We start from the raw sequence: 8,643 nt of genomic DNA on the forward strand, positions 1-8,643 counted from the left end.
AGTAGAGGGCGTGAGAATAGTCACGTGATCTCGATGACGCAACATAATATTTTCCATTTGTGTATGCTGGCTTTCTCTTATTCGGTAATGAAATTTGACTTATTTCAATGAAAAATCTTCGTAAAAGATCATACATCATTCATAAATATATTGACATTTAATGTAAATAGATATAGGAGTAAAGACAAAGAAAAATAATGTATAAACTAAGACTATGAGCCACATCATTAACAAGGGCATACGTCACACGAAAGCGCTCGTGTATCATGCCTTTATCACAGATACTTCAGTAACCTTTTGTGTTTCTCACAATCATTTGGAAATATCTGTCTTCTAGTTCTACTTTACCTTGGTGATAGTGTCAACGAATACCGTGAGAGGCATACACAAGCATCGTGCTTTATACCATGCTTGGAAATATAAAAGTGATTTACTAATTTGAGAAAAAGTAACTAACCCTATTACAATGATTAATTAATTGGTGGTGAAAAGTAGTTGGCTTTATTGCTATATAAATGTTCAAGTGCAGAAAACAGTATTTGCACGTGCACAGGTTTTTTTTTTTCAAATTTACCTAACAGCATACGTACTACCTCTTGCGTCATTAGTACAATCGTCACTGGCGCCAGAAATACTCTACTGTTATTGGTCAAATTGTACTTGATTGACGTATGCTCGAGTGATGCTAGTAAAGGTTGAATAGCAGTAAAAGACTTTAATACGCTTCAGCGCAGTGCTACTACTGGGTAGACTTAGCGATTTTGATAGTTTGAGGGTTGGTAACCGTAATTCCGATCAATAATTTGCTAGTGCAGTCTCGGCCAGTCAAGAACATACGTGTTATACATTTGTGTGTTTTATTATCCTAATACAGAGAGATGCAAGCCAATGTAACGTTAATATATCTAGGCTAAAATGAGCATGGTAAGTGAACTTAGTTGATCTTATTCATCTAATGCGAATTCTTGTCCCTCGCTGGGCGTGTGTGTGGTGCGTACTGTAGCCGCCTCGTAAGTTTGGTACTATGTATTTGTTTTGATATATCTGCATTATACCCTAGACTAGTGTAGTATTAGTGCTAGTAGTAATCTGTTTTCATGTGATGGCTCGCTTGACTTCTTTGAATACGAAAACATTTTTCAGTTTAGTAGAACACAGGTTATTTAAAAGTAAACGTTTTCTTTTTATTGTGAATCGACTAAATCACAGAGGGACTAAAACAGTAAGTCTTGAACAATATACAGACCTCTACCCAAACTATTACATAGCCTAGACTCAGTGAGCAAGAGCGGGTAATTAAAGCGACAAACTGACAAAGGGTGAAGGCTATGTCAATGTCTTTGACTTTGAGGTTAAACCCAATTTACAGATAATTAAAACTTTTTAAGTTTAGGCCCAATGTTCGAGTAACTTGGAATAATTTAAGATGGCATTGCGCTATTGTTGCTGATGCATTGTTTGTATTTATAAATGCATGGACTATATATATATGTTAAACTTCTCGGCAGATGACAAGTACGGAACCATTGTGTAATTTGTAAAACAAAACTTCAGCACTTCATGCGTTTTGCTTTTTTCCCCGAGTTTTAGAGCATGAAAGTTATCAATGTTTAAACAGAAAGAGGTCTGTTTTACACGTTATAATAATGAGTTTAAGAAAATATATGCTAGTTTTTACAGTCTTTTAACTTTTGTTGTAATGCCACAGAAATGGCCTGTACATATTTGTGTATCTGTATATACACCCCAAACAACTATAAAATTTGTAATGAAAAAGTGGAGTACAACATTACAGTAATCCAGTTTGTAATTTCACTAAATCTATATTTTCTTTTACTTTCACTACCGTGGGAGTTTCTGGTGTACAGTTAGTGAGTGATTGTTGTAGTGCATTTTAAAGGTAGATAATTAGTGCGCTGTTATAATGACCATAAGTTTTCAGCCCAAACAACTTTTACATGTGGGTATGTGTGTATGTATGGTGTGACACAACCAATACCACAGTAAAAAAGAAAAAAACAGAAATGCTTCTGAATAAAAGTAAAAATAATAATTGTCATTTGATAATGTTTGCTGTAAACTAGAACAGTATTGAACTTTGGTTTCTGAAGTTGGGGGGAGGAAGGTGCAAAGAGCTCATGACTTTTGTCTAAATTGATAGTTGATAGTCATCTGAGACTTATTGCAAGCTGGTAAGTAGTAGAGCCTATTGTGAAACAATATATTATTTCTGCTGAAATTTGATGGCAATATCCCCTGGTCCACTGTTTAAGTTACGTTTATATACCAAAAATTGTATATTGGAGTAACAAAAATGTTAAATTCACAATAAGTAAATTAAGTATTGTTTATCCTTGATGACGAAAGATGGCAGCACAGTTAAAATAAACAACAAAAAAAAACAGTCTGGAAATAAAAAATCAATCCTTAGAATAAAACATTATTGGAAATTTATTATTGATCAGTCATTAGCACTTGCATATGCCATTCACTGAATAGAAATGTCAAATAGTAGTCAAGTGAACATTCAGCATCTGAGACCTAATGAACGATGTCGTGAGTTAACTTTTATTATATTTAAAATTTAAATACATGAAGAGAATTGTATTTACGAGGTCAAGAAGTAAAAGTTGTACTATATAAATGCTGTAAATTAACAAACTTTTTAAAACTTGTGTACTGGTCTTATAAAGTAACTTTACTCAGAATAGCGTAGATAATACAAAAATAAATAACTGGCCAAGAAAACCTTTCTTATGTAATTAGCTCTGTATTACTAGTGTATTTCATTAATATTTCTAACAGTTACATTACAAAATTGCTGTTATTAGCGCATTTATTATCTTTAACAGTATCCTCACATAAATTCTAATATTCGTTTCCATCCAGTCAGTTACATATATTTATTTTCAATAGATAATATAACAAAGAATAGGTTGTACTTTGGGCTACACACCTAGATTTGAGTGGGTTATATAATATGCTAGCCTATGGCTATACTTTCATAGCTTTAAATAGGTCATATAACAAAGTATGTTGGCTTGTAGCCAAACACCATTCAGTGAAAAATATCTTACTAATTATCATTCTAAATCTATTTTGATATGGATGTAACTTAAGTAGTATATGGTTGTAAAAATAAATAAATTTTTATAAAAAAAATTATTCACTAAATCTTGTTAAACAAAATAAATTGTAGCAACTAAAGACTAGAAATTGGCATAGAACAGGAAAAATGTTTCAAAATATAACATATTATACAATATTCAATATCATTTAATGCAGAAGGGTTTTGATTCCACAGTATATTTTCTGATACAATAAAGACAATAGGATTCTGTTTTCAGTGTATTATCTGGTATGTTAAGCCTAGAAGGGCTATATTTCCACAGTGTATTTTTTGCTACAAGAAGGACAATATGTTTCTGTGTTTGGTGTGTATTTTGTTATATGTAAAGGGCTGTTTTCACAGTGTATTTTCTGGCATGTTAAGCCCAGGAGGACTATATTTCCACAGTGTATTTTTTTGACATGTGAAGGAGAGAAGGGTTTTGTTTCCACAATGTAGTTTCTGATGCATGAAGGAAATAGATTTGTTTTCTTGGTGTATTTTATGATATATTAAGGACAGAAGGGCTGTATTTCTACTGTATGTCTTCCGATGCATGAAGGAAAGAGGTTTTTGTTTTCACTTTTTATAATGTATTTTTGATAAATTAACTTTGTTATCCATGCTGTTTTCTGACACAAATGACAGGAGAGTCCTGTTATTCGTGTTGTTTTCTGATGTATAAAAACTGAATTGTTTTGTTTTTCATTGTATTTTTGATAGGTGAAGAACAAAGTAGCTTTGTTAACCATAAACAGAAACAAAATTGTGACATTCATGTTTGAGTTCTTTATATGTGAGTGGACAAATGGTCATGTTAAGAGCTACTGCTAGAGGTAACATTTGTTATATGCACAACATAATTACAGAAACTGTGAGTGGCACTGCTTTTAAAAAAGATGCTGTAATCAAGTTTTTAACAAAAGAAGAACATTCAGGGTGTGGTACTCGTTTTGTTTGTCTAACAGTAGCACTAATCAGTATGTTCCAGCATCAAAATAGAAGGTGTTTCCCTGCATTGTGATGATGGTGCCAGATCACATTTTACTCACTATGCAGCAAATACAATTTAGAAGTTTGAGTGGATAATTCTCCCAATTTTACACATAATTAAGAACTATCACCTTGTCTCTTCTATTTTGTTAGCACCCTGAAGAATGGTTTGTATAAAGAACAGTTCTTAATGCAGCTGTACACAACTGAATTTCTGCAACACCACACCTGTATATTATCATAGTAAGATGAAGCTTTTGGAATGATGGAAGAAATTTTGTTCTTAACATAAACTGAGCTGAGAGGTGATGTATAGATACACTCTCATCATCATTATTGTAGTGTTGGAAATATATATTTTTTTTTTCAGTAACCTTTGTAGAAGCATGGGGACTTGGGGAGGCTCAAGCTCCACAAAAATCTGACCATGGCTGATATATCATAACCACATTGTAATATGGTGCAAAAATAATTATGAACCATGATAGTGGTTCATAATAGGGTTTGCCCAGGAATTTCACAAAAATCTTACTTAAACATACGGGCAATAGCCATTTTAAAAAGCCGACTTGTTATTTCAAGAACACTTAAGACCTTCTATCTCATTAAGTTAAGGCTGCTAAAATATTGATAATAGCAAAAAAAGTTGATTTTCCAATTTTTTAGACAAAATTCATCCATTTTTCTTCATATTATTATTATTCATATTATTTTTGTTTCAACAAGTCTACAGAAAAAATGGCTATGGATATTTTATTGAAACATGGGCAAATGTACTAAAAAACTCCTGCTCAGATCATAGGATTATTTTTATGTTGATACTTGAAAGAGGAGAGATTTTATCAGTTTTTCTTCAAAGCCATTCAAGCACCGAAGCCTACAGCAAAAACAGCTAGGTATACTGCTCCAAAATCTGTGCACAGCTACTAAACAAACTCTTGCAAAGGTTTTAGGGATATTTTAAAGTTCATTTTTGAAAGTCAAGATTTTCAAACCTCTAAAATTTTGTAAGTTCTTCTTCACAACCAATATAAGCTCTTCAAAGCTATTCAAGCATCACAGAAGTGTAAAAGCCATTTAACTTTTAAGCACCATTATATTAATTGGAGATGCTTTGTTTTATTAGAATAAACAATGTGTATATTTATAACAGTGTCTTCAGCCTTATTATCATTGATTATAGTTTTACAAACCACTATAGAAAAAATGGCTACGAATATTTTACTGAAACCTGGACAATAGTAATGAATGCAGTATTGAGTATGTCATAGGGTAGTTTTAAAATTAATTCAAGCACCTTCTTTTTTTATCCCTAAAGAATTTCTCTTAAGTCCCTCACTTTTTGCCATTGGAAAAATTTGATGTTTTACTAATGCGCATTAATTGGAAAATAATTTGTGCAACTAAAAATGCATTAGTTGGAAACTGCCATGTTAAGGATACATCATTTTTTGAGTTTGCTGTTCTTCATTGTTTCTCGATTTCACTGTTGTACTTTATCTCTACGTGGTTTCCTGTGACTTTTTTAGTGAGTTTTCTAACAGTAGACAATTACCATAGAGGATTTATCTACTTTTGTCAGTGGTGATTTATTCTACTGATTTTCGTACTTTGCTGGAGTTGTGAGTGCGTATTAAAAAAATAAACTAGGCTCCAAATAATGTCCACATTATTTTCTAAAGCTACAAATCCCTATTTGGACTCCACTAAAATTGATAAATACTGTAGACATGGAGTCAAAATAGGGACTTGTAACTTGAGAAAATATTGTAGACACTATTTTGAGCCTAGTTTGTTTACTTTCTTTTAGTCCCTAGTTGTAGGCTTGAAAATATAATCCTTGCATTTGGATTCAACTTGCTTCTGTACTTTTTTGATGATCCTATTAAAAATTTTTAATACAGGAGAGTATTTATATAACAATGATATACATGCTACTAATAATATGTCTATAATAACAATACTTATGATTGATTGCTCATGTTTGTTTTGTTCTACTTCCTCCCTGATTAAACAAATAATAGAAAAATAAGTATAAAAATACTTTTTTTTTATTTATTTTTTACCACAGCTGTTAAATCAATATTTGGATATTATGTTCTGGAATCAGTTTCAAGTTCAGGAATCCAATCTGGAATTTACTCCAAGATTTTATTTTATAGTATAATTTCCAAGCACAATATGGTTAGGTTAATACATGTAGAGAAACCAAACCTAGCCTTCCCCCACGCCACAAATCCAAAATGCTGTCTACATTATTAGTTGTTTTGATACAATACATATTGTTTGGACCAGCACAACCTGAAAAACAACTTTCAGACCAAGCTTGAATACTGAAATTAAATAATTTCCCTTTTCTTGATAATTATGTTTTGATAAGAATACCTAAATAACCACACCTTATGTTATTATGTACTTGTATGAAAAAAATAATTACATCCTATTGTAAAAAACCACCCAGTGAAAATACAATTGTACATGTAAATTTGTCACTATAATATTCAACGAACCAGCATTATTTGTAGTGACGTTGATTTCTTTGTGGGGTTTGTAAGGAACAAGTTGAGTTCAGAATATACATATTTACATGAATCATTGGAGTAAGGTAATTATTTTAATGAATGGTATGAACAAAAGTGATTTAAAAAGCTAAAAAACTACCACGTTAGATTTAACAACATTTGAAGTTGTAGTTCACATACTAGGAGCCACTGTAAATAACAAATGTAAGTTTACATAAAATAGAAAAAAAAAGTTAAATTTAAATAAACAATGAATTTACAGTCAGTACTAGCAAATGTTCAAGGTTAGATTTGTGGGAAAAGAGAAGACATCATTGACATGAAATATTCATTTGCAACATAATCCACAAGTGTGAACTGTCTTATTATCAAAACTGCTTCGTTTATTAGTTGAGTAACATACAAACTACTACTGACATTTGTGAGGAAAGATATTTTCAATTCATAAGTTCCGAAGTTAATATTAAAATGGATTCGAACATTTCTTATGTGTTTATATACTAATTGAAAAAGTTAAGAGAACGAATGATAATTTGTAGACGATATTGTTACACGTGACACAGCCATACCTTATCACGTGACCCTGGGTAGAATGTTGATAGTATTTCATAGTTCGTCACGCGATACAGTGATGAAATAGTTACATTGTCATTATCTGTCATGTGGTTTCCTGGTGGGAAAGCTGATGATATGTCATAGTTTGTCACGTGGCTCACGGATAATAGTTACATTGTAATATCTGACACGTGGTCACGTGGGTAGAATTTTGAAAGTTTGTCATAATTTGGCAGTTTTGTGGGGTGAATGCTGATATTCGGTGTTAAAATTTGACATGTGATGACATGACTAGTATGTTGCAATTCAATGTATGAAGTTGACACGGGATTATGTGGGTAAAACTAAGTGTCATAAATTTACACAAGGGTTTGATAGGTTTTAGACATTTCACGCAAAGAGAGGTGTTTACGTCTCCGTTTGTTAATTGATTTTCCGTAACTTCGTTCCGACGAAACTTTAGCGACACAAGTCCTTACTTAACAAAACTGGTTTATTCTTTCTGAATATAACTTTACCGATACACTTATTTTCAACAGTCGCTCTTTTACAAACGTTTTATCAACGAACGTTAACTTCAACAATACTTCCTGACTGCAGTTCAAGTACTCACTATCTACACACATACATTCCCCGTCACGTTGTCACCCTCTTATATATACCAGCTACCCTATATCTAGTAATCTCCCGACAATTCACGAAGGTACAAGATATTTCCAGAAAGCAGGGGGCGTGACACTAGTCACCTGACCTCGCTGACGCAACACTGCCCTTCCTTAATATTGTTCGTCCTGAACAATAACCACATACAATAAACCAATAACACTTAACAATAACTTAATTAAATGTACAGAATTACAAACACAAAATTACAATTCAACAAAGTCTCTTAATTTTACGGGACGTATCTTCTTCTGTACTGGTCTCCGTCTCGTTGGCTTTTGCTTCATATGGGGTTCATCTGCTTCATCAGGAAATGTACTATCGTCAATAACAGTCACATCAGTGGTCGTAAGTTCATCGTTTCCCTTCTCAAAACTGAGTAGAGTTTCTTCTTCAACGTTGGCTTTTTCAGGTCACACCTCTTCAGCAGCGTCATTTTTCCTTTGTTCACTTCGTCCCAACTGAAATGTCATGGACCGTGATAACGCCAAAGCCTGTTGGCATGCACCACTTCTGGCTTACCTCGCCTACCACATTTTATCCGGAAAGTCACGTCTGAGAGACGATCCACTATGTCCTATGGGCCTTCCCATGGAGAAGACAACTTAGGAGACTTCCCTTTGGTCTTCCTGGGATTATACAACCATATCTTGTCTCCTGGTACAAAGCTGACTTCAGTAGATCTCTTATCATATGTTAACTTCATCGAATCAGCAGACGTTTTCAAGTTTGAACGCACTTCATGGTGAATATCATCCATCCTTTCCGATAACACTTTCACAAACTCTGACACATTCTCAG

At 33.0% G+C, this 8,643-nt stretch overlaps 1 protein-coding gene across 4 annotated transcripts in view; it reads left to right on the top strand.

Annotated features, from left to right (window-relative positions):
• The first annotated feature begins 722 nt into the window (after positions 1-722).
• LOC106458517 (nuclear factor 1 C-type-like) overlaps positions 723-8,643 on the top strand; it is an 87,195-nt gene continuing 79,274 nt past the window's right edge. For 3 of the 4 annotated variants that reach the window (XM_013918038.2, XM_022384751.1, XM_022384752.1), the window contains exon 1: positions 723-924. The gene's annotated coding sequence lies outside the window, so the exon portion shown is untranslated. Of the gene's footprint in view, positions 925-952; positions 1,011-8,643 lie in introns of those variants that run through there. The other variant, XM_022384750.1, reaches the window with a different exon arrangement.

The sequence above is a fragment of the Limulus polyphemus genome, unplaced genomic scaffold (genome assembly GCF_000517525.1).
Source record: "Limulus polyphemus unplaced genomic scaffold, Limulus_polyphemus-2.1.2 Scaffold479, whole genome shotgun sequence".
In the NCBI taxonomy this organism is placed as follows: Eukaryota; Metazoa; Arthropoda; class Merostomata; order Xiphosura; family Limulidae; genus Limulus; species Limulus polyphemus.